At 46.1% G+C, this 26,640-nt stretch overlaps 1 protein-coding gene and 1 long non-coding RNA gene across 2 annotated transcripts in view; one reads left to right on the top strand and one right to left on the bottom strand.

The window, feature by feature from the left end:
* Positions 1–26,640, top strand: part of LOC138452946 (phosphatidylinositol N-acetylglucosaminyltransferase subunit Q-like) — a 718,081-nt gene that overhangs the window by 85,923 nt on the left and 605,518 nt on the right. The window lies entirely within an intron of this gene.
* On the bottom strand, positions 1,029–26,543 carry LOC138452950 (uncharacterized). Its single transcript, XR_011260332.1, has 3 exons — positions 26,423–26,543; positions 5,702–5,884; positions 1,029–4,548 (listed from the first exon to the last, which is right to left on the bottom strand). It is a non-coding gene; the product is annotated as an uncharacterized lncRNA (long non-coding RNA).

Here is a 26,640-nt window from a genome sequence, read left to right as displayed (position 1 = left end):
TTCATGTTAGACTTAAATGCGGGGAAAAAATTCCCCCTGCATTCACTGACAAAGGCTAAATAAAAAGCAACAGTGCACATTTGAAGGGCTCCAAAGCTTGTCTTTTTTGTATACGTATGACAGTTAGCTTCATGAAATAGCTTTTGCCATACTAAGCATGCTGAATAACTTAGCCTTGACCAAAATGTTTAGGTCAAGAGACTAAAAGTAAGTGGCAGGACGCCATCCCTTTAGTTTCAAGTATCATTAGCTCTTAAGTCCTTCCACTTGTTCATGAGCTGACCCTCCAGTTACATAGATAAAGTATTATTTAAGCAGATGAAATGCAAAGGGAAACATTAATAAAAATCTATATAAACTAAAACTGTGAAGAAGTGATCAGTTGCTTACATTGTCCACATCCCAGTTTCACCATTTAACCAAAGTGTGTGATCCTGGGCAGACCATGTAATCAGACTGTGTCTTATCTGCAGCTCTGTAAGTGATTCACTTCAAAGCTTTAATTATATCATGCTGTTATTTTTTTTTAAAAAGCCTGACTTGCTCCATATATAACAATGCAATTTAGGTATTTTGCACCAGAAAATTATTTGCCACTTGGCTTACTTATGACAACTTATTCTAAAGTCAGTTGCATGGCGCCTCCAATTATCAAAGACTGATGATGCTCCTTGCGATTTGCTTTCTGTGAAGTAATTTCTGTTGGTGCAATCCATATGCAAATTAGTTGATGTGTATGTATTTTGCCCCACAGCGCCTGGACACAGCTCTAATAGATGAGTTCCCTGCATCTGTAATGATTCTGCCCTTTTTCATTTTTGTTGTGTTAAAATGCGAGAGGCCACTAGTAATGTTACCAAAAAAATAGATTGGGGCGGTTTGTGGGCACGAATGAGACAACCTGGAATTGCGTGCACTGCATTTGAGGGGAAAGTAGTAGGCGTTTCACCGTGGCTGTCCCCCTCACCACATCTTGCAATGCTGAATACAGGATAATATAGGGAGGCTTTTCATAACATGTAACTGTCTTTTTTTTTAAAAAACGTTATTTTATTTTGCTTGACACTGCATAGAGGGGTGCGTAGGGGGTACATACATCAACTTTTACAAAGATCATACAAAAAACCATGTACTTGCAGTAATATACATCTTCATGACAAAATCATATCGGTTAGATGTAACTGTCTTGTTATTATCACAAACCGCAGCTCGACATTTCATGAACTGTAACGAGTCGTTAATGGCTTCCGTCGAAGCCTCGTATTTTAATGAAAAGTTAAAGTTTATGCAATGCCGAGCTTCGTTCCGTTGTCGGTATAGATTAATGACTGTTTATTAATCTGAGAGAAAGCTTTACATCAGCGGCTTCCTCATCTTCAGAGGCAGCCTCGCGTTTTAATGCAAAGCTTTCTCTCAGAATGAACAGTGTTTTTATCTATTACAGCAACGTGCTCGCGCAGTGCTCTGCTGCTTATGTCTGTGACAGCTCGGAAGAGGGGCCACTGCTCAGGCGTAATACAGCCAATCAGCGATGAGCCGAAGACCAGGGGATACCGGATCGGTATGGGATACCAAATATTACAGAACACCGCCACTACCCAATCCCTGGAACAGCGCTGTTGAGAGGAGGGAGCGGGGCTAGCACGCTGTAATTTCAGTTTTACGCTGTTTGTATGGTTGTAGCTATCTGTGGTGGGCGGGGTATCCAAGTGAGCCTGGTCCTGGAGATTAAACACCGGCAGCTAAAGTATTCCCACGATTCCTGCTGCTCTTGCAGCCAGAGGCCCAGAGCCACCCCGAGTTCCATCTAGTGTTAAAATACCCACCCTAACCGCTACAACTGCAAGCCAAAGGCATGCACATCCCGGTTACCCTTTTACCGGCAACCCAGAACCTTCCCACTCGCTAAAATTGCTCCTGAAAGCCACAATGATGACGTAGTAAGCACGTAAAGGAGAGTAGGCGGGCCGTTGCTATGGCCCGTTTCTCGGATGGGAAGTAAACTGCATAGGGTGGAAAAGGATGGCGGCCATCTTGGAATGGACGACCATAGTTTGACCCCCCAGATGCAACCGTCGGCACAAGGGGTTCGCCGATAAGGAGCACTTTTCGTGGCACGCTCTGTCCACTGGCCTCCACACTTAGGTACGTCTCCGCGCCTGATAATACCGAATAATTGTGATCCCCCAAAGACTTTATTTTATAATTTTAGAAGGTATTAAATATACCTTTGGTGCACATACGTGTCCTGAAGTATTGTAAACAAACCGAATTCAACAACATTGAACTGGGTAGGGCTTGTCTTGAAATGGAAGCGTGCTGAACTAGGCAAACACTGCCATAACCTAATTAAGTGCAGGTGCCTGACACTTCCTTAGAGTTTAGCAGTCACAGAGCCCCCTTCATACCCTTTTTTCACTAGTTTTTAGCCCTCTTTTATACGGCCAACCATACTGGTCCCTGGGACCCTATGATGGAACAAGATCCGGCCCTTTGCCATAAACCATAGGATTCAGTCCCCTAAATGGAGCGCCCATACAAACACTAGCCCAGCAAGATCAGGAGGCATGCTGCCAACACATGGTAACCAGCCCATCAATCCCTCAAGGTCAAGTATGCCAGGCGGTACACTCCTGGGAAGAAACGGAGGATACCCCGGATCCAAGAGCACTGTATACACACTCTGCAGTGCACTGTTCCACACAACAGGGTCCCTTTCCTCAGATAGCATTATTGTGACCCCTTCTCACAGAGAAGTGAAGACTTTCAGTCTAGAAGATGCAAGCAGTGCGAGAGCTACAGATGATGTAGAGGAGCTATGATATGATATGGCATTTGTAACGCGCCTATACACAAGTGTTTCAAGGCGCGAGCTGCTGGATACAGGATCAAACGCAAAAGGGTGGACTTCCACTTACCTAAAAATGTCCTTCCATGCTTTTGGGAACCATAGAGTGTTGGAGAGCGCAGACTGCCAACAGTAGGGGCTAGCCTATCATGCATCCAGAGATTCACTTGGAGTCTTTGAGGGGAGAAGCACATCCCAAGTCAAAAAGGAAGATCTTCCTGGAATCATTCTTGAGTCATCAGGTGACTCCCCATGGCTAGTTCAGGGAGATCATCCAAAACTATCCTGAAGTATGTGTATAGGCCGAAATATTCAAATGATATGACTCTAGAGTTATCACAGAAACTACTCCAAGAGGAGTTCTGATTACTTCCAGTGATGATCTTGTATTACTCCAGGATGACTTCATGACAACTTCAGGATGGGTTTGAAATTGTGAACGATTATTGCAGACAATTTCAGGAGGATGTTTCTTTCAAACGATTTAGGAAAAGGGTTTTGATTCCTTGTGTGTAAGATGGGTGGTATTACTATAGGGTTAGACTTATGAATAGTGTACTGGAAAACATGGAATTTGCAGCCGTTACTTGCCTTCTTTGCTAGAGCACTCAAATGTCATTAACTAAGGTTTGCTGATTTAGTATACAAAACTACAAATCCACCCCACAATGTCACAAACCAACTTCTAAACTCCCTCATTTCATAGCTCACCTCTAGCTAACATGGCATCACACCCAATAAACTCCCACAATTACAAATCACTGCACTAAAACAAACACTTTCAGTGACCTAAACAGAATCCGTTAAAGGTCTAACTGCATGACAAGATTGCCGATCACTTCACCCAATATCACTATGAGCAGCTAGCAATTAGTTCGACCATTCACCACACCGAAGAAAACATTAGCTGACCCCCCCCACAGAAATCCAATAGCACAAAAACATGTACCATTTACAAGTTGGCACCAACCTACAAATTCACCAGATCAACTATAATAGTTCTACACACAAGAGCACTTGCATCTTCAGTTTCACAGAGCAGCATTTGCGCTACAATTAACATTGTACATTAGTAGCAGGGGCTGACATAGCAACCAAACTCAGTTGTGGGGATGTTACAATTCCATTTTTTTTTTAATCCGTAATCTGAAAGATTGCACAGGTGTGTGGTAACATGTAGGTGTCACTTCAGGCATGACTGTCATACTCTAAAACACACTGTTAAGGAGACGTGGTGATAGAGTTCAGCTTGTCAAATCAGATCTGTCCAACAAAACATTTGTAGCAGACAACTGACAGGTAACTTTATATTCCAATATTTTGCAGTTGTTGCACAGCTACATCGCCAGGAACTGCAACATTACACAGACATTTGCAGATTTAATGCTGTGTCTATCAATTGTCCAGGTGAAGTAAGAGGCAGGTTCTGAGGAAGGAATGTAGGAGGAATGAAGAACACTAGCCATCCCTGCCAAAAGACTTAGATTTTCCAACTTTTGTGAACAGCCATTAATACATTTTGGAATAGTCCGTTTTCAGCCATCAGCTTTTACAATATAATTCTCTTTTTTTCACTGCATCTTCTTTTTCCAGATTCCACCAGTAGCTGCTTTTTCTCCTCTTCCTTTCTTTTTAAAGCCTCAATTATAGCTTTTCGTTATTTCATCAAATGTTTCCTTTGTCTTAATACTGTTTCTTGGCTGCGGGTATGAAAAAGGCAAGTTGAAACTTCATAATGTGACTACCAATACAACAAACATTTTGCCTGAGCTGTACACTGGGGTGACTCCCCTTAAGCGCGATCCTATCCGCCGCCTTGGGGTTTTGCTTATTCTTGCTCTCCTTCGCGCTTTCCCTCTCTCCCCATGCAGCTACCCACAACTCAGTGTAGCTGCACACATAAAAGTGTGTATGGGTACATACCCTTGAGAGTGTGCTGTGACCACTATAATTTATAAATAGCAGCAAGCTGCGTCACCAATTCCGCATGGTCTACTTATAAAGACCTTGAATGAATAGGACAGAAAACGGATTGGTATTTGCGAATCACGCTCTACCTTGGACATCCTAGATTGGTTCCCCAACCTGTGGACTAAACTTTCAGGATTGCATGTAAGGTATATAAAAAAAAAAAAAGATAGTTTAGGAATTTCCATTTGGGGAACCAATCCAGGATGTCCAAGCACCACTAAAAACTTTTAGCACAACGCGCCAGCCATTCACAGGTCTCTCGGGACTCAACCATATGTTTATATTTACCGCTTATTGCTATTATTACTGTGTTCATACTTGTATATATTTTCCTGTCTGTAACTAAGTCTTGCAAATTCTTGTATCTGCTGCGCCTTGTTACCCTTGGGCTTTTCGGCGCATTATAAATAGTAAACAAACAAACATCTATCATCAAGTACCATCAGAAAATTGTTCAAGATATTTTCACAATCAACTTCCAAACCTGGTCACAATACCAAGCGTTCAATTTCAAGGCCTTGAAGACAGCTAAGGTCGAAACAATTCACCTACAGATGACCCGATATTGTTTTACTTTCATTCTAAAAGACAGCATACCTAACTTTAAGGAGGTAGAGTGCGATTCGCCAATACCAATCCATTCTCTGTCCTAGCTGCACACATACTCTGACCTGGACTACGGTCCCCGAGGGCATTCAACCCATAGCACTCTATACTTAGAGAGTTACTCTAGAGGAAAGAGATGCTGTAAATGAGGTGGGCATTGTGCAGCATTCATCTGTATGTGCGAAAAAAAGGAACGACTCCGCATAGGGACGTCAGATGTACCCTCCTCCCCCAAACATCAAATAGATGAACCAAACAAAAAAAAAATGTGCTTACCTAATTACAAAGCATGACTGCCTTGAAATCCTTTTCTTCACGTATTTCTCTTCTACTTTCATCGATACCCTCTATCAGCAATTTAAAATTAACTTCACCAGGAATTGCAAAGGCTCAAATTCCCGATCCTTTCAAATGCAGATAATTGTCGGAATCAAAGAGTGCCATGATTTGAGTTATTATCTAAAAGAAGAAATAAAAAAAGTTAATTTAGTATACGCCAAGTATTTGTGAACCAGGTCTTTACCCAAAACCATTAATTTATAGTGGGCTTGCTATGGATGTTCCTGCCTGATGTGTCCAGATTTATGAGTGATTGGTGCTTGGTTAACTTCCTCCCAAGACTTCCACCCATTATGGCTTTAACTAGTTGCATCTGTTTGCAAAATTAGAGGTGGGTGTTCCGGAGAGGCAATACGTTCTTAACTGCAGAGCTCTTGTACCTAGAATGCTGCAGTCATTTTGTGTGTGCCCTTTAAAAGACAAGCACCCGTTTCAGTTTCTTGAACGGACATATCAACCATAGAGGGCCCCAGCTTGCAGACAGCAACATGCAGGAAATAGGAGGGTATGCAGGGACAGAACCCATTACCAAAGTGATCTTTACTGGGGGAACCGTCAATATTACACCTTAGCAGGAAGGCCTTTGCTAATATGAGCCAGGCACTATCTCCAGAAGAGTCAGATGTCTCCTCCCACCCAGCCCCCGGGGGTGCGGGGGGAGAAATTATTTTACTCAAGGGGGGGGGTCAGCATAGGAAGGCTTGAAGACCACTTCCTTAAGGGAATAGTGACCTCCCGCTTTCAAATAGCAAAGCAATTAACAGCACTCTTTCACGCCCAGGTCAGCAAACCCCCGCTACCGCACCAGTCCTCTGATAAACAAGGCAGCTTAAAAATCCAGACAAGCATGAAAATAGCTGAACATCTAATGAGAATGAACTGGTCCCATCATTAGAGAAGAAGAAAAAACATAAAAAGCATTCACCCCAGATCATAAAACAATGATCAAAAAAGATATTTTCAAAATTAATGACATGGATCACTATCCCTAGCAAGCATTCAATAAAGTTTACAGGCAAACTATCTTCAATTAACTGCTGGGGTCAAGTGGTTGGGGGAAAAAAATGGCATTGAAGGGGCAATAAAATCCCTCCGGGAACCTCATCAACCTATATAGAGAATGTGACATAAGGATAACTAGAACATGCAGTAATCCCGAGTCCCAGAAACTTACATTTGTAAGTTTTAAATCATGTAGCGATTTCCCCAATCCCCAAAGTGTTGAACAAACTAAACGTAGATTGAGTAGAGCAGGAGTCATGGGGGGGGGGGTAAATTAGAACACCGTCCCCTGCACATAAAGGCTGGCACAACTAGCCCTACTGTGAACCAAAAAGGCAATGTAAAACGGGGGTAAACAGGCCATCATCTGCGTGGTCTTCAAAAATAAATGGCATAAAAAGCTCATGGGTATAGCATCCGTAACTTCCAGCAGTGAAAAAATATTCAAAAGCATTACAATACAAAATGAATCTTTGAATGCCAGACAGTTTGCTTTTTATGAGGGGTAGCTTTACAGAACCTCTTTAGGGGTGCTTTGACCCTGAACTTCAGAGTACCTGCCCTGTACACTTCACATTACACAAATCTCATCAATATTCCCCAGTTTGAAAGGGGGTGGGGGCGTTGAGACTCTCCTTTAATGCAAATTCAGTTGCTGGACATGCCACTTTTTTTTTAGTTGGTTGGTGTTCAGCAATGATCAGGTTGCAAGCATTGTTAAGAGAAATAAATAGATGGGGCGGGGGGTGGGGGGGGGGGGGCGGGCATCTGTCCACTGTTGGTTAGAGGAGTCTTTTTCTCTCCCTTTATCATGAGAGTTTGGATGGCCAATATTTGCAACCATTCTCTGAGCGTAGAATCACAACAACAAATCTAAGCCCAAAGCACCCTGTGCCACCAGAAAGAGGAATCGAAGAACTCATTCATCAGGGCGTTACAACCACCCCCAGCCTGAGACTACACCTGGCAGTGTGTGCAGCACACCCGTACCACACAGCGGCTCAAACAGTCTGCCACACACTTCAAAACCTAGCCAGCCTTCATGCTAGCCAAACAAAACTTTGCCACTTGGCATACTGCTTCAGAATTAAGCAATATTAAAAATGCTGCGAAAGTCACACGCGCTTCCCACAAGCCACACCTCAACAGTCCCCACACAAGAGAAATCTATGCCAGCCGGTATCTGTGCACTGGCAAAAAGCTGTCTGGGCAACTTATTGAAAATGACAAGCATTGTGCCCTCTATATAAAATAGACCAGGGGTCTCCAAACTTTATGTTGGCGTGAGCTACTTTCAGTAAGGGGCCAAGAGCTACTTGCAGGCTATATCAGGGGTTGGGGTTGTTCATAAACATTGGAACTGTACTTTTTTAGCTGTAATTTTCCCCTTTATAAATATAAGGAATAACATATCCCTTCACAATTATGTTAATAAGTTGGAAAATCTCTTTATTGCATTCTTATTTATTAGAAGTTCTCATAGAAAGACTTTCACAATGTAGGAAAATGATTGGGACATTCAGTGTGAAGGTTGACACTGCATGCCATCCACCAGTGCTCTGTAGTCTGTTGTATAACTTGATACAGCAACTCAAATGCTCATCGGTCCGGCGGGTTCGTAATTTCGATTTGATGACGTTTGAAAGGAAGCGCCCCCAAATTCAGCACGATCCTCCCCGCAATGAGAGACAATAAAGGACTCTCCCGTAGTGGGAATAAGGCCAAGACAGAGTGCGGGTGAGCGTAAGTGGGAGTTTATCCAAAAATAAGGCATGCAAAGAACTCTGCAACCTCCGAGAGCGCTCTGTCTGACAATAGCAAAGACAGGCGTATTTCTAATACAAAGAACGTCATCAACACCTAAACACTATAGGGGGCACAAGTTAATTGGGATTGGGTGGCGTCGACTAACTATAGGTGTTGCTGCAGCGTGGTTGGTCTTGGCGTGAAGACGTCACTGGTCATCCTCGTGGGTTGGGTTGGGCCTGGCAGGCCAGCTTGAGGTCATCCGCGCGGTGTTGGTACGTTGGGGCAGCCTGTGACAATGACGAATACCTTCCCTGTCTCGTTTGCCCTAGGCCATGCACACTGCAGTTACTCAAGAAACGACAGTTAAGTTCATCAATAAATCGTTTAATAGTTTATCTTATAAAATAAATGTAACACACAAGGAATGCACCTCGTGAGAGGTCTGGTGGTTGTCAGTTAGGGTGAGATTTACCTGTGTCCTATTGACCGGTATTTTAGGTCACGGGACTGGGCTCTAGGGCCTGGGCCGAATGATACATAACTGTCTGCCGCGTTAGAAGTTATTATATAAATGGGTCTCTGTGTCTTGTCCCAAGGATGGGGATCGTCCTTGCACGAGGTCAGGATTCTTGGGGGCGGGGGGGGGCTAGGGGGGTTTGTGGGATTTATGAGAGGGTGCTGGTAGATCAGTGGGTTCAAACGTAGGTTTATTACCGTGCTGTAAATAACACAGGTGGCGGGCTGTGGCCTTGGTTGCGGTGCCGGGGCCTCTGACTCTCTGAAGTAACGCCAGCTTGGTTGGGGGAGGTGAGGGAGCGCGGCACAAGTCTTAGCTTTTTATCTGGCAGGCTTGGTAGGGTGGCAGAGGGAATGGCCTTGCATATATCCACAAAGGTATTTTCCTCGTGCGTTACTGATCAGTGAATGCAGAAGTTTTACACTGTTCTGTCTTATTTCGGCGTTACTTTAGACACACACATATGCATCAATATATATATTTATCAATTTCACTATACGTTTGTTTAATACAGTCGGTTTCAGTACCTTTTCATTACCTAACATTACATTCACTACCTTGTGCGCGTATTTTATATACATTAGACGTTATACAAGGGATATCTAGGTTATGGCCTACAGAGATTGATGCTCGCCGCTTTGGGTGATTAAGAAAACATATATGAGTTCAAGTTTCTACATAATATTGAAAAAAACACTTTTACAGATAGAGGTTACACGTTTGGTCAACATCTTTCTCCGTGGTTATAGCAGCATTAGTCCAGACCTGGAGGGATATCATATAACGTTACATTTTTATAGTTTATTCACATTTTAAACAGAGGTAGTTCATTAATACCAATACTTGAGTTGTTTTCTACTTTCTTCAGATAGTGATGCTTCAGCTTTTCTCCCCGTTACCCCGGCCTCGCGGTCTGGGTCATACGGGGTGCAATATTACATTGTGAATGATAGAATGTTGCCGTGTTGGCATCTCGGGTTTAGCTCATCTCCGACTTTCTCATGGGAACGCGCTCGCAGCGGATCTGCCAGGGCTGCTGAGGCGGCAGAGATGCATGAAAGGCCCTCCAAAGGTGGGGGCCTCGTTACAGTGTGCTGAACTCACGCCATGTTCGCTGGACAAGATGGCTTCTAGGCCTGACTGAATTTTGGTAAATGCAAGGAAGGGATAAGTGTGGGCAATGTCGTCGGCGGGTGAACCCTCCTCCACCTGGGCCCGGGTGGCATGAGGGGACGCCCACTGAGTCATGGTCCTCACCTGGGGAGAAGGCTGTAGGTGAGGAGGGCCTTGTGGCCGGTCCTCCCCTACATTTCCCCCCTTTCGTTACTAAAGTAACGAATTCTTTAGCTCTTCCAATCTTCTACATTCTTGCTCCTCTATCACTGCGTTATCCCATGCAGGGGTTCCTTTTCTAGGCATCCATGCTCTGCACACCCCCCTTAAACTCTCACCTCTCCTGGCATACTCGTCTGGTGTACAGGTTAAATATATACAGTCGCCAGTTTCTTCCAGATCTACCCAGACCTCCTCATACCATTCCAGTTCTACGTCTCGTGGTTCTTTGATAGTGGTGTGCCATAGTTTATCTACTATGAACTTATCACGACACATAGGCACTAACTGGTACCTGGGAGTGTTATCTGTTCCTGTCTGTACATGTACTTCTTGTGTTGCCTTAATTGTACCACCAGAGTTGCCCATTGTCACCATCATCATTGCACCGTTAGGGACTGCGTTAGCACAACATCGGAGGCCCACCTGGCACAAGCAGAACACCACAAGGAGGATCACCACTATTGGTATCAGGAACTTCATTGTCATTCCAAGCCATGAGGGAACCCAAGAGAAGATATTGTCGAACCATGAGCTATCCTCAGCTCCACCTTCCATTTTCATCTTCTCGCCCAGGTTATGTACTGCTTCAATAACGTGGGACAGGGACCCATTTTCTGCGTCTTCGGAAGGTACGAACGTGCAGCACGCACTTCCTATTTTTCGGCAAACACCTCCATCGATCGCTGTTAACAGGTCTAGAACATACCTGTTCTGCATGGTCATTAGTCGCAGAGCTCGTAGTTCCACCTTTATTATGTTGAACCCTTCTTCAGTGTCATTGGCCAACTGGATCAGTTCCCACCGTGTGATCTGGAGCCATTTTGCATTTGCTCTTGCTTGGACACTTGAAACTAACGAGGCAAAAAATGTTTCCACGGAGCTGAACAGGCGATACCTGTCTGGGATCTGTGCCAATAAATCAGATGATGCTTGCGATATGTAGTTCGAAGCTCGCTTGTTCCGTGAGAGCTCTTCTCCTTTCCCTCCGGAGGACAGGACATAAAGGTGTGCTTGTGTAGTTGGAGAAGCCACATCCTGGTTCAAGTCTCCTTGCATCATTTTACTTCTGTCAATGTGGCTTTCTGGAATCACCATTAGGGTTGAATGCAAAGTGGCCATTGAGCAGCTGCCACTCCATGATTGGGGAAGGTGCAAGTACGCCTTGTTTCCGCATACCCAGTATGTGTCCATTAGTGCTGCTGTTCCTTTTTTCATGTCTGGGATGGTGAGAGTTTTGTTACAGTTCTTATTCGTTCCCATTGCCACTTTTCCTTCTCCCTTGAAACATAGTTCGTTTTGTATTTCACTTTGTAGCTTGAAGGGTTTCTCCATCGCTGTTACCCATGTTAGTTTAGGGATGTGTTCCTTCCATATTGGCAAGCACGTTCTTTCCATCCACCGCAGCTTGTCCGGTTGGACACCTTTCAGTGCTTCCGCTTTACACAGTACTTCTTCATCTCTCCATTTGTTTTCGGAAAACAGTGTCCCTTGTATCGCAAAGAAAGGTTCTTTAAGAAAGACCACTCCAGACGCTTGTGAATAGCATGTTTTGTTGTTCTGTATCATCCGGAAAGAGACATCGTGTGCTTGAAAAGTGTTCTTTATTCTACACAGCGTGAGATGAAGGAGACATTGGGCATCCACAATGGGCAATTCTCTTGGTAATAACACTTTAGGTGTGCCTGATGCATGGGGGATGAGCGAGCAGACATAACAGCTCTCATTGGTTGTCTGTTTGGCTGTTGTGCTCATATCTGCATACCATTTATTTGCTTGGTGAGGGTGTCGTGGGTCTTCCATTTTGTCTAACCCTAGCCCATAATACTCATCATACCCCTTTCCACCAGTCTCTCTTCTCCGCCTACTTTTCTCCCTCCTTCTGTACCTTTTAGTTACAGTAGGTGAAGAAACAGGCCCCCCTTTCTCCTTCCCACCCCCCTTTTCCAATCCTTCATATAGGGACTTGTGTTCTGTCATCATAATTACTTTTCCATCTTCCTTAATAAACAAGAGATCGCTGTTTGGGATCGGGGCGGGAAGGGTCGTGTGGTTGTTATATGTTTCAGGTAGGGACATTGTGTCATTATTTACATCTTCGTTTCTTGATTGTGACAGGACAGCAGTGGGTGGTGTAGTATAGTATCCCCATACAAAGTGTGATCCATCCCAGACCAAAAAATCACCTTCTTTAATACCCACAGTTGTAATTGTTTTCGTTCCAGGGGCAAGGGTGGTGTTATTCCCCTCTCCCCCCTCGTTCATCTCGGTAGAGATGAACGCTATCACCCAATGTGTTAGCAGGCAAAATGTTGAGATGAAGAACACAATAACACACATTGATAAACCACATTCGTATGAATATGTCACTCTAGCTACTAACATTTCTCTAAATCTAACACATCTATTAGTTGCAGGCTGCCCATTCGATGCCATGATAAATCCTGTTTGAGACACAAAAGTTCATTAAGTACAAGCATGTAAACATTTCCAACGTTGTGACCTTTCGTTGACAAAATATAGGATTGGGTGAGGGAGGGGGTGTGTTGACAGACAAGGTAGCCTTTCAATCACCATTATTCGTACATTACTTAATATATAAAAAATGACAGTTGAGAACAACAACAAAAAAAACATCTTCAAGAACACAGGAAAAACCTCACGCAAAAAACCTTCAAAAGTTGTAATCAAAAATTTACATATACACATGTACATGTTTAGTCCAGGACATTTGTTGCGCGCCAGTCGCGTTCACTGTTCATCACGTAATGCACACAAAATTCCAATCATTCATTCTGCACCACTTCATCGTCCGCTGTTGCCTGTGCCTCGTCCTGCACCTCACTCTCCGCAGCGCTGTAAGCTTTACGTACGTCTGTCAAATGCACCCAGTATCGCAGGCCCTTCACCTTTACTGCTGTGGGCGTGCAAAACACTACCTCATAGGGGCCATGGAAACGTGGTGCATTCCACCTCCGCACAAAACTTCTGACATATATAAGGTCACCAGGCATTAGCTGTAGTGGCTTTTCAGGCAACCTCTCTAACTCAATCGCGTTCCCCTCCTCTCTTGTAGAGGGGGGGGCTAGTTGCTTTGCAATTACGCGCGCTGCCCGTGTCAGTTTTTTCAAGTACTCTGTGAACTCCTCTCCTAATATTGCTGCGCTTCTGTGTGCATCAGAACGCTCACGGAGAGGCGAATGCGCTGTGTGCATTCTTCTTCCCGTGACGATCTCGTGTGGGGACAAATGGTGGTCCTTACTTGGCTGATTTCGTAACTCGAACAAAGCCAAAGGCAGGCAGTACATCCAGGTCTTTTTAAGAGAAAAACACAATTTTGACAGTCTGCTTTTTAACAAACCGTTCATTTTTTCCACAACGCCATTACTTTGAGGATGATAAATCGAACATAATTTGTGCTTTATTCCCAGTAGCGTAGTCACTTCTTTAAATAGTTCATTAACAAAATGCGTTCCGTTATCTGAGCGAATAACGTCGCAAATTCCCCAGCGCGGAAACACTTCCCGTACTAGGAACTTCGCGGCGCCCTTCGCATCAGGTCGTGCACAAGGGCCCGCCTCCACCCACCTTGAGAATGGACATACAACCACAATCATGTAGCGAGCCCCGTTACACCTTTCTCCCATATCTACATAATCAATGTGGAGCTCTCTGAACGGGCCATTTGGCTTTGGTATTGTTCCTCTTAGTGTGCGCAATGTCATTCCTGAGTTGTAAATCTGACATGTCGTGCATTCTAAAGCCATCCTGGTGACGTGTTCCTGCAGGCACGGTGCAAACCAGTCTTCTTGTATCTCCGCCATTATGTGTTTCTTTGTGTTGTGTGCGGGAAAGTGTAGTTGTTGAAATGCTATCTCTAACAACGTAATTGGCATTACCACTTTTCCTGAACTCTCTTGTCGCCACAATAAATCAGTCGGCGATTTGCTGCATCCCCTCTTGGTCCACAGCAATTTTTCTTCTGCACTTGCTCCCTCTTGCAGCTCTATTATTTCCTGTGTGGCCATCATGTTGTATCCTGTGGGGACCTCTTGGCTTGCCGTGTGGTGCAACATATACTCTCCTATTTCACCCTTCTGTAAATACGAAGCTGCTTTGGCAGCGTCGTCTGCTGCCGCGTTCCCCAAAGATATAAAATCTGTATTTGTGGTATGGGCTTGGCATTTTACGATGGCCACTGCCGTGGGGTCTTGCAGGGCCTCAATCAGTTCTTTCAATAATTCTGCATGCTGAACCGGCGTTCCGTCTGCTCGCCGAAACCCCCTCCGCCCCCACCGGGCCAACCCGCCGTGAACTGTTGTTGTCATGTATGCTGAGTCTGTATATATGGTCACTGCGCACCCCTTGGCGGCATGCAATGCTTCTATTAGCGCTATTAGTTCTGCAGCTTGCGCTGAATAGTGTGATGGGAGGCGGTGTTGTACTAGTATCTCGTATTCATCTTCCTCTAATCGTACCACTGCCATACCCACATGTTTCTCTCCTGTCTCCATGTCTATTGATGCTGACCCGTCCACAAAGTACACCTCACCCTCGTTCAGGGCGTTTTCAAAAATCACTTGATCCTGACCTTCGTTACCTGTGTACGTGGCGCAGTTGTGGTTCTGCATGTCTTCTACAGTGCATGCCTCCGTGATGAATGTGGCCGGGTTCACTGTTTTACATCTTACTATATGGATGTTAGCGCTGGACAGTATTATTTCATATGCTGTGGCGCGTTGTGTTGTCAATGTGCTCTTTGATCGCTCTAATATTGCAAAAAGTGAGTGTTCCACAAACAGTGTCACCGGACAGCCCATCACTATTGTGGCGCTTTTTTCAATCGCGAACGCGGCTGCAGCTAGGGATTGCTCGCACGCGAAATGACCTTGCATTACTGCGTCTAGGGTGCCGCTATAGTAAGCAAGTGGTTTGTGCCCTAACGATGTTTTCTGTGTCAGTACTGCGGTCATCAGTGTTCCTTTGCAGTGTGAAAATAGGAAGAATTCACGTCCATAATCTGGGTTTGCCAGTACTGGAGCGCTTGATATCAACTCTTTTAGTGAGTTGAATGCTGTGTTCATTTCCTCTGTCCACTCTATGTGTTTGTGTTCTTGTTGTGCTTCTTTCAGTGCCTGTAACAAGGGCCTTGTGTACGCCGCATAGTCCAATATCCATGCTCGGCAATAGTTGCACATACCCAGAAATTTCTGCATCTCTTTTACTGTTTTGGGCTCCCCAACTGTTCTAATCGCCTGTGCCCTGTCTGGTATAATTCGCTTGCCATCCTTTGATATCAGCTGACCCAAGTATAAGACCTCTGTCAGACAGTATTGTAACTTCCCCTTGTCCACCTTGTACCCTTTATTGGCCAATAATGTCAGGAGTGTTATTGAGTCCTTTCTACACTCTTCCTCAGTTTGTGCACAAACCAACAAATCATCAACGTACTGGATCACTGTGCTTTCTATAGACAAATTCCCCAGTTCTTCATGTAGTACCCTGTTAAATATGCTGGGGCTCTCGCAATATCCTTGCGGTAGTCTGCAGTGTTCGAACCTCCTTCCCCCCAACGTAAATGCTGTTAAGTACCTGCTCTCTTCTGCTAAGGGAATCGAGAAAAATGCATTTTTTAAGTCAATTACTGTGAAGTGTGATGCTGCTTTTGGAATGTTGCACAGTATTGTCGCCGGGTTCGGGACTAAAGGGAACTCCTTCAGTACCACATCGTTCAGTGGGCGTAAATCTTGTATCATCCTCCATGAACCTCCCTTAGCCTTTTTTATTGGGTAAATGCATGTGTTGCATGGGGAGTTTGAGGGCACTATTATTCCTTGTGCTAGTAGTGCATCTATTGTCTCGCTGATCCCCTCTTCTGCTTCGCGTGACAGGGGATATTGTTTCACCCGGGGTAGTATTGCTCCCTGTTTTAGTTTTATTACCACAGGCTGAACCCCATGTAGTAACCCCACATCGTGGGGGCCATTTGTCCATAGGTTAGTGGGCACTGAACTCATGTCCTCATCAAAAAATGTATGTGGTGCTCCTACTACCGCCATTAATTCAACTTTAGTTTTTCTGGCTGTAACTACAATGTCGCAGGGCATTGCTAGTTCCATCACTATTTCGCCATCTCTCTGTGTCAGAAAATAGCTCCTCGTCTGAGAGCTCTCTCAGTGGGATGTTTGCATTTGTACACAGTACTGTCCGCCATTCACACCCTTCCATGTCAATGCCAATCACACATATTCTGTTTGCGGATACGTGTACTGCGTGCAAATCCAACGATAGCACTGACCCAAGAGCAGTGTCGGGGCTTGCTATGGGACGAAAAAGAAATTCTGCTGGGATCCTCCACTCCACCCTTTTTAGTTCTGGTACTATGAGAGCCAATGTTCTCATACCTTCAACAAACATCTCCTCGTTTCTTGGTACCCCTCTGATCTCTTGCGTGATTGTGTGGCCATGTATTACTGCTAGTATGCGGAGGGGGCATATTCCTGGTGTCGAACATACGATACCGCTCCCTGTGAATGATATTGTCATGTTTAGTTTGCTTAGGAGATCTCTCCCCAGTAAATTAATGGGAGAGTTTTCATAGTACAGTAAGGGTGCTTTCACTGTTTTACCCCCCACTGTCACATCCAATACCTCTGTGTAAGGAACTTCAATTACAGCCCCAGAGAACCCCTGCGTCTCTAACATTCTATTAGATAACGGGAACCGGCCCTCCCTAATGCATGATTTCTCCGCTCCCGAATCCACCATGAATATGAACTGCTTGTCTCCTATCTGCGCTCCTATCAATGGTTCCTCTGATGCATTGTGGGTCGTAGATAGTACTGGACACGCAAGTGCTCTCTGTGGGCTGTCCTATGCGGGGTGTCTCATTGCCCCCCCTTGATCAAAAATGTTCCCCGAAACTACTGACACTCCACTGTAAGGTGCGGGGGCAGGCGCTCCATGAGCTGCTGTGGCGAAAGTGTTACCTGGCGTGTATTGCACATGGTCATTATTCTGTGGGTGGTTTTGTGTTCTGTACTGATGTCCGTGTAGGTGTGCGTTGCTCCTTTGTCCTACATTGTCTGGTGGCTGAAATTGTCCCATGGGGAGACCGTAGGGGCTCCCTGGGTGGGGGTGTCCGTACTGTTCTAACTCTTGGAACCCGTTGTTTTGTCTGCTCCTGCACTCTCTTGAGTAGTGCCCCCATCTCCCACAATTCCAGCAACTCCCCTGCGGACCCCTTGGACCCTGCCACCCATTTCCTCCCATTCCTCCATACCCTTGTCCTCCTCTTCGACCTCTGTACCCACCTCTTCCCCCTCTTGGGGCCCACTCTTGCCACGTTGGACCTCCGTTCTGCTCCTGCTCGGTCCACTGCCGTTGTCCTTGTCCTGCCCAATTCGCTGCAATTCTTCCTTGTATTGCTATTTGTCCCTCCTCTCCTTCTTCTCCCTCCCTTATGAGTGGGAGCCCTGCTACCGCTGCTGCGACCTTCACCAGTTTGGACTGCACTAACTTTGCCTCGTCTGCCAATCTTTTCTGTGCTACTTCCCTCTCTCTCTCTTTGATCCGTTTACAATGGTGTACTATTATACTTTGGATCTCTGGCCACCCTTTCGCCTCGACACCTGCTATTTTATCAAGTGCCTTCTGCACCTCCTTTGGGAGCCCTCTCTTAATGATGAAATAAAATAGGGATGTGGATTGGTGCCAGGGCGTACCCGTTTCCGCTCTCCACATCTCCTGCACCCGGAGAATGTAATCCATAGCGTCCTCCCCGTCATTCATGGTACATTGCATTACTGACTGCAAATCAGGGGTATCTGGGAAGGTTTCCCGCAGTGCGTCCCACACCCTTGCTCGCACAGTGTTAAAAGAAGCCCCATCATGGCGATCACACTCTAAAGTTACAGCCGGAAACCCAGCTTTAGCCCATACTCTGTCTGCCTGGTCCCCTACTGCCGATACTAGTAGGCTTTTTACATCGCCTACTGCCAGCGGTATACCGGCGGTATGTTTCTCAAATGCATATATCCACTTGCTCGCCCCTCCTGACAGCTGAGGCAATAATTTCATTAAATTAGCCTTATCCATCTGAGCCCACGGTATATAGTTTGGCCTTCCGCCCCCTCTGTGGAGTAATGGGAGTTGTAATTTCCCTTTTGCCGTTGCACCTTCCTTTTCCTTAGTCGCTGCTGACTCCAATGACGCCATCTTCCCCACCCTATTTCTTAGTCGTCCCATCCATTCATCTTCTATAGTCCCTAGTGAACATGCACCATCTATCTCCTCGCTTTCTCCTCCTACTGCCATGCTCAATCTATCACTCTCATCCACCCCTCCTCTGACATCACATAACAAATCCTCCCTGATCCCTCTTTCTCGTGACACATCACCAATGCTCCCTTCTGCTACTCCCACTTCTATTATTCTTGTCGGTTCTTCCTCAATTCTGAACAGTATTTCCCCCTTTTTCCACCCCTCCTCAATTTGTCTATTTTCGCTCGACGCTCTAGACGTGCCTCCAGATTGTGTAGGGGCGCATGCTGTGCGTTCACATATGTCTTTTATTCTCGAGAGTTCATCCCTTGCCACTGTAAGCCTCGACTCTAAGTCACTCGTTAGCTTCTCTATATCCACCCTCTGTGTGCTTCCCTGGGCGCGCTCTCTGGTGCTTTCGTATGGTGGGGGTGCAGTTGGTCTTTGTGGTGTACTGGCCGAGGGGGTAGGCACATAAATAGGGTCGCTATATCCTGCTGCAGGGGCTGGTTTAGGTAATATTGGGTACAACGTAATCACCTCCGCAGGTTGTTCTGTATTTAGCTGTTCCTTTTCCTCTCGCGGGATCATTAGTGGATTATCTGTGGTGGAAGGTAAATCAATATTTGGTGCCGGAGCTTTGGGTGGGGGTACTTCCTCAAACAATCTCCAGAGATCTAATATCTCCTTCCTATTCTGCCATTGTTTCCCCTTATACTTGAGGCGAATACATGTTCGTACCATATCAAGAACACTTTTGTCAAAAGACCCTCCCTCTGGCCAAATCTGGGGCAATCCCTCCCCTTTCAATTCTGTTAACCATTGATCATGATATTTATTTATTCGTTCAGCATATCCCGGCAGGTTCTTACAAATGTGTGACAAGGGAGTTTCAGCCCCCATCCTCTAAATCGCTAGCACTACCGCGCTCACCTTCGTTACTTTTGATTAGGTGTAGATATGCGTATGTATACCTTTATGGCACAGACAAGAGCGGACCTCTCAAAAATTATCACCCACTGTTATGCACTGTACAAATCCTTTCTCACTCACCATAGCTCATCTCCTTCCCATTCCCAGGCACTCTCATATGATCTCACTTGTAACTGATCAAGTACTAGTTAGGGCCAACACTCTCTGGCACCACCTCGCGGTCACCCGTTCGTCTCCAACACTCATACGGTGCGCGCACCCTTCACAATGCTTTCCACTCACACTTTGTCTTTTTCCTCCCTAGCCAACTGTCCCTGTTTTCCTGCTAATGTTACTGTGTTCACGTCTGTACGTGCCACTACTGAGTCCCCACTCCTCAAGATGTTCTACCTTTTTTATAGTTCTTCTACAACTCTAACTACTTTATACCCTTCTCATTTTCACCCCCTACCCCGTGGAAATGGAAAAAAGAAATAGAGAGAGCACAATCACTAAAAAATATTCCCGGTGTCTCCTTTTGCTAGACACCAATAACTTATTTCTTACTTCTTCATATATTCCCAGTACTAGTTTAGATAGCACTATGCGGCGCCGCCTTCCACCCCCTTTCGGAGCTAGGTTTCCGTCACTTCTACCACTTCACTTATTTCTTACTCCTAATGGCCATATGCAAAAGAAAGAATAAAGAAAGTTTCAAGACCCGTCTTTAGTAGACCCCCGCTATTCTCCTCCTCTACCTTTCCCCGCCCTTCTATTCACAATTCCCCTTCTTTTCCCCTTGACGATCACTCGCACTCGGTACTCACGTGCCCGTCTTGAACCGATACTCTCCGAAACTGGGTCCGTCCAGGCGGCGTCACCGGTAACTCAACGGTCAGCCCCTGGCTCCGGCGAGCGGCACTCAAAGGGGATTTTTTTCCAATCGGGATCCCGTACCCTTTCTCATTGAGTGCGCACTTCTTATCGTGCCGGTCGCCGTTGGCGGGCGGCCTCCCGGAGCCGGCTCACCGTGCGTATCCCTTCTCGACCGGAGATTCTCGTGCCACAAGGGGGTCGTTTAAAAAGAAGTTAGGAAAAATAGTTTGGAGATATCACGCTATCGGGGTCACCACTGAAAGGAAGCGCCCCCAAATTCAGCACGATCCTCCCCGCAATGAGAGACAATAAAGGACTCTCCCGTAGTGGGAATAAGGCCAAGACAGAGTGCGGGTGAGCGTAAGTGGGAGTTTATCCAAAAATAAGGCATGCAAAGAACTCTGCAACCTCCGAGAGCGCTCTGTCTGACAATAGCAAAGACAGGCGTATTTCTAATACAAAGAACGTCATCAACACCTAAACACTATAGGGGGCACAAGTTAATTGGGATTGGGTGGCGTCGACTAACTATAGGTGTTGCTGCAGCGTGGTTGGTCTTGGCGTGAAGACGTCACTGGTCATCCTCGTGGGTTGGGTTGGGCCTGGCAGGCCAGCTTGAGGTCATCCGCGCGGTGTTGGTACGTTGGGGCAGCCTGTGACAATGACGAATACCTTCCCTGTCTCGTTTGCCCTAGGCCATGCACACTGCAGTTACTCAAGAAACGACAGTTAAGTTCATCAATAAATCGTTTAATAGTTTATCTTATAAAATAAATGTAACACACAAGGAATGCACCTCGTGAGAGGTCTGGTGGTTGTCAGTTAGGGTGAGATTTACCTGTGTCCTATTGACCGGTATTTTAGGTCACGGGACTGGGCTCTAGGGCCTGGGCCGAATGATACATAACTGTCTGCCGCGTTAGAAGTTATTATATAAATGGGTCTCTATGTCTTGTCCCAAGGATGGGGATCGTCCTTGCACGAGGTCAGGATTCTTGGGGGGGGGGGGGTCTAGGGGGGTTTGTGGGATTTATGAGAGGGTGCTGGTAGATCAGTGGGTTCAAACGTAGGTTTATTACCGTGCTGTAAATAACACAGGTGGCGGGCTGTGGCCTTGGTTGCGGTGCCGGGGCCTCTGACTCTCTGAAGTAACGCCAGCTTGGTTGGGGGAGGTGAGGGAGCGCGGCACAAGTCTTAGCTTTTTATCTGGCAGGCTTGGTAGGGTGGCAGAGGGAATGGCCTTGCATATATCCACAAAGGTATTTTCCTCGTGCGTTACTGATCAGTGAATGCAGAAGTTTTACACTGTTCTGTCTTATTTCGGCGTTACTTTAGACACACACATATGCATCAATATATATATTTATCAATTTCACTATACGTTTGTTTAATACAGTCGGTTTCAGTACCTTTTCATTACCTAACATTACATTCACTACCTTGTGCGCGTATTTTATATACATTAGACGTTATACAAGGGATATCTAGGTTATGGCCTACAGAGATTGATGCTCGCCGCTTTGGGTGATTAAGAAAACATATATGAGTTCAAGTTTCTACATAATATTGAAAAAAACACTTTTACAGATAGAGGTTACACGTTTGGTCAACATCTTTCTCCGTGGTTATAGCAGCATTAGTCCAGACCTGGAGGGATATCATATAACGTTACATTTTTATAGTTTATTCACATTTTAAACAGAGGTAGTTCATTAATACCAATACTTGAGTTGTTTTCTACTTTCTTCAGATAGTGATGCTTCAGCTTTTCTCCCCGTTACCCCGGCCTCGCGGTCTGGGTCATACGGGGTGCAATATTACATTGTGAATGATAGAATGTTGCCGTGTTGGCATCTCGGGTTTAGCTCATCTCCGACTTTCTCATGGGAACGCGCTCGCAGCGGATCTGCCAGGGCTGCTGAGGCGGCAGAGATGCATGAAAGGCCCTCCAAAGGTGGGGGCCTCGTTACAGTGTGCTGAACTCACGCCATGTTCGCTGGACAAGATGGCTTCTAGGCCTGACTGAATTTTGGTAAATGCAAGGAAGGGATAAGTGTGGGCAATGTCGTCGGCGGGTGAACCCTCCTCCACCTGGGCCCGGGTGGCATGAGGGGACGCCCACTGAGTCATGGTCCTCACCTGGGGAGAAGGCTGTAGGTGAGGAGGGCCTTGTGGCCGGTCCTCCCCTACACGTTCATATCTGAAAATGCAGATTCACAGATAGGTGGAACCAAACAGACGTCACTTTTAATGCTGCTTGGCAAATGATCTCGGACACAGCCAGCGCCATCCCATGGACCAGAGGGTTGACGAGGCAGAGGGACAGCCAAAGCAGGGGGTGTTGTATGATATCTGGCTCCCCCACAGCAGATTGCTGGCGAGCTGGATAGCATACAACACTGGAAATGCGTGCTTCCGTCGCTGCTCGCCTCTTCCCCCATGGCCAAGCAAGGTGGGGGCACAGAGGGAGAGGGGTGCAGGGGGAACCAGCATGGCAGTGATCCGGCCCCCCTGCTCACCTTTCCCCACGCGTTGTCTTTGTGGGTCCAAAGGGAGAGAGGGAAGCAGAGGGACCGACAAAGACCTGAAACGCTTGCTTCCCGGCACTCCCTCCAACTGTGCGGCAGCAGTCTGAGCTGAGAAGCGGCATCCCTTACCAGGCAATAAGACGCTGGCGGCACCAGCAGGAAGCAACAACGCAGCGTGGACACGCGATCCAAATGCAGGAAAGCGCACGTCCAGGTTGCTTTTATTCCCCCGACCCCCCCCCCAAAAATCACATTGCACTGACTGAGCATGTATTTTCTCTTTTCTCGCTGTCCTGGATCACACGGCCCACGGATAGAAGACCTCTGCCTACAGTATGGCTATTTTTTTAGGGCTAAATACTCATTGTTATCTTGTTCGCAATAGATAGGCGTTTGCATTTTCACTGTATACTAGCAAAGCAACGGGCAGGCACCTAGTCAGTGAGACAACGCAGGTAAATCAAGGAAGTCGGTCCTATACAGAGAGAAAAATATTGGGGGGGGAGCGGGCGGGGGGTACTGGGTCAATGCACTGCCTGGCAGCACTGAGCAGTAAAGTCAGGCACATCTCCCTGCAATGTTCAGAACCCCTCACCTCGTAAAGGCAGTAAAGTTACAGAAATCATACCAAGGGAACTGCATGCCGTCGTAGTGTGCCCATTGCTGTTTTAACAGCGAAAGCTGTGTTGCGCAAACGGCAGCGCTGGTCATTGGGCCGGCTCTCGCCGGATCTGAGATTCCGTACCAAGCGTGTAGCCGGATCCGGCCAGTCAGCCGCCGCAAACCCATGCTCTGCGCTGGGTTACTTAAAGGAGGCAGCACAGAGTAGGGGCGGAGCAGCTCACTGCCGCCATGAGCACTCCAATGGCTCCGCCCCCCTACGTGTACACAGTAGGACTTTGATACAGGTCACAGCTGCAGGAAAAGCAAACTAACTTCCTCTGGTGACCCTGTGCAGGGTGCACAGGGTCACCAGAGGAAGTTAAAGTCCTCAACCACGACCCGATTTATGCAATGTTTGTCGGATACTTGTATCCGACAAACATTGCATGAATAAATACCCCCATTATCATTTAAACTATCCCACACAATGCAGCCACCCAACTGCTTTCAGAGGTGAGCTGCAGGAGCTGTGCAGGGTGTGGTTCAAGTAAAAGAAAATGTTGCTAATGGCGCCAAGTGCTGTCATTGCCACAGTCGACTCCTATGGTGTTGATTTGACATGAACTGAGTTTGTCCTCCCTGAAAGCGTTGAAAGAAGCGGTCTGATGCTATACAGGAAGATCATTCAACTGGCTGCGAAATCAATTCTGGAGATAATCAACAGAGCAATGTTGAACGATGAAAACCAAATGCTCACAAAATGGAGAAGAACATGAGCTTATTGAGAAAGAAAAAAAAAGAAGAAAAAAAAAATCGGAAGTTCAGAAAAGGACCTCCTCGCCAATCCAGGGAAAGTCAATAAAAAGATCCTAGAAATGGATTGGATACAGACTCTGAATGCAGCCTGACAAAGGATCTGCCATATAATCCAAAAAAAGTAAAGATTATACCATACCGCATGAAAATCCCAGACAAAGCTCTAAGAGCAAGTTTCATGAGAATTCACCTGAACTTAATCAGCACAAACGAGATCTTAGCGATCAGACGACAGGTGGACTCAAACAAATGCCGCTTCTGCACCCAAGATAATCAAATCGAGACAAGAAGGCATCTCCTATCCTGTACAGGCCTCTCAAAATAAAGATCCACATGGCTAGGCCAGCTGCTTATTAACGTATATGTTTATGATGAACAGGAATGGTGGGCCCGCTTAATAAGCGGTGAAAAGACGAACTGGGTCATCGCAGTGGTGGGTTTCTTCAAAATGATTGGCCTGGTCGCATAAGTGACAAAAAGGATCTGACCGATAAAGAAATATTCACTTGTTTGTCGAAGCTGATGAGAGAGTAAAGACGCGACTACATAGCTAATGAACTTCATAACTAAGCAAATGCACTGGAGAACTTGAATTGCTTCTTTTTGTAAAAAAATTGTTCACACAATTAAATCATGGTTTCCCCACAGACTATCTGCTCTTTCACCATTAACTAGAGTAATTGCTCTTAACAATTCTTTCACAGCCTGCTTAAAATACTGCTCTGCAGGAGCTAAGATCACAGTGTAGACTAACATTGCTGTTAGTTTAGGTGTACAGATGGCTGGTACGGTTTGCTCCCGTGTACATGTGCGGGTCTGACTGGGCCATAAAATTGTCTCGGGCACCAATGAAAAAGTGGCCCAGTTGTAAATGGCAATTCATTGCTTTTCTAACCCGGTTTGAATAGTACTCAAGGGGGGATGTTTTTTTTTTTTAATTATAAAATGGGATGCAAATTGTGCATTTTAAAGAATATTTACTCAGCAACACTGGTCAAAACTGTTATTGACATAGTAAAGTAACATCACCAGTGCCATGGAAGTGGAATTGATATATAGTTTGGAAAAGCAACAGCATGAAAGAAATTTCGACGTTTAAAACTATTATTTTGGACATTTCCTTTGATCGGAGGTCAAATGCCAGCTCCGCCCCCAAACCGCCCCCTTAACCTTCGCCCTCACCCGGCCCTTGTGGGGACCCCCGGCCCCCAAATTGTTCTCCTTTCCACCACTGTATAAGGTGGTAGATGGCGGCAGCCGAATCTGCCATGAAATTCCCTAGGCGTGTGCGGCCGCACGGCCATAAAGCACTTCTATTTGGGGGTGGGTGGAGCCGAGGATGGGGATACCAGCCAAGAAGACACACAAAGATCCGCTGTTAGTGCAACTAAAATCAAAATAGGATAAACAAACCCATCGGTCTTGTGTTCTCCCCCCTTCCCCTCCCTTCCCACTGTGAAACACCTGTGGATGAGCTCGATGTAAATAAAAATATCAAATATACCAGGCGCTTCGCCGAGATGAATAAGCGCCTTACAAATAAATACCTGCCTGCCCGTGCAATGTGTGGTTGATAACGAAAGCAATACAAGGCCTACGTTTAGCCTTCTCTTGCACACATTGCAAAGGGGTAAATGCACAATCCCCTCCCCGGGGAATTCCAAATGCACCCCCCCCCCCCCATGCAGGAGAAATAAAGAACTGAAATGCTGGTAATTCGTACTTATGTCTGCATAAAACACATATCCCCATCTGCTGGACATACCAAATCCTGCAACCCCCTCCATCGGGGAGGCTTACTAGTCGTTCCCTGTACTGTTCACTGGTACAGTGGAAGTCCCATTGGGACGGGAGGAACGCACTGTGTGTGCCCAGCCCCACGCCATAAAACACATCTCCCACGGGCAAATCGCACATCTGCACGAGAAAAGCCCAAAACCGACTGAATCCACCTGTACTTTAAGTAAATCTCACCCCCCAAAATACACAGAAATACCCCCTTCCCAATATTGCCGCTCTGTATTAAAGTAACAATCAACAAGAGATAACTTTAAGACTTACCAGAACCCAAATAACCAACTATACGCAGTGTTCTTTGCAACGGAGAAATCGCTCCGCAACGCCGCCTTGCCTTCCCTCGCGTGCAAAACAGATGACGAAGTGAAAGCTTAAACCCACGTGATGAAGCGGACGTTGAAACCCACGTGACGCATGCAGCCCACGTGATGAAGCGGACGTTGAAACACACGTGACGTATGCAGCCCATGTGATGAAGTGAA

This window comes from Ambystoma mexicanum, chromosome 4p (genome assembly GCF_040938575.1).
Source record: "Ambystoma mexicanum isolate Mex_15411 chromosome 4p, UKY_AmexF1_1, whole genome shotgun sequence".
NCBI classification, from domain to species: Eukaryota; Metazoa; Chordata; class Amphibia; order Caudata; family Ambystomatidae; genus Ambystoma; species Ambystoma mexicanum.
Note: the sequence above shows the minus strand (reverse complement) of the source record. Positions and strands in the feature narration are given on the sequence as shown.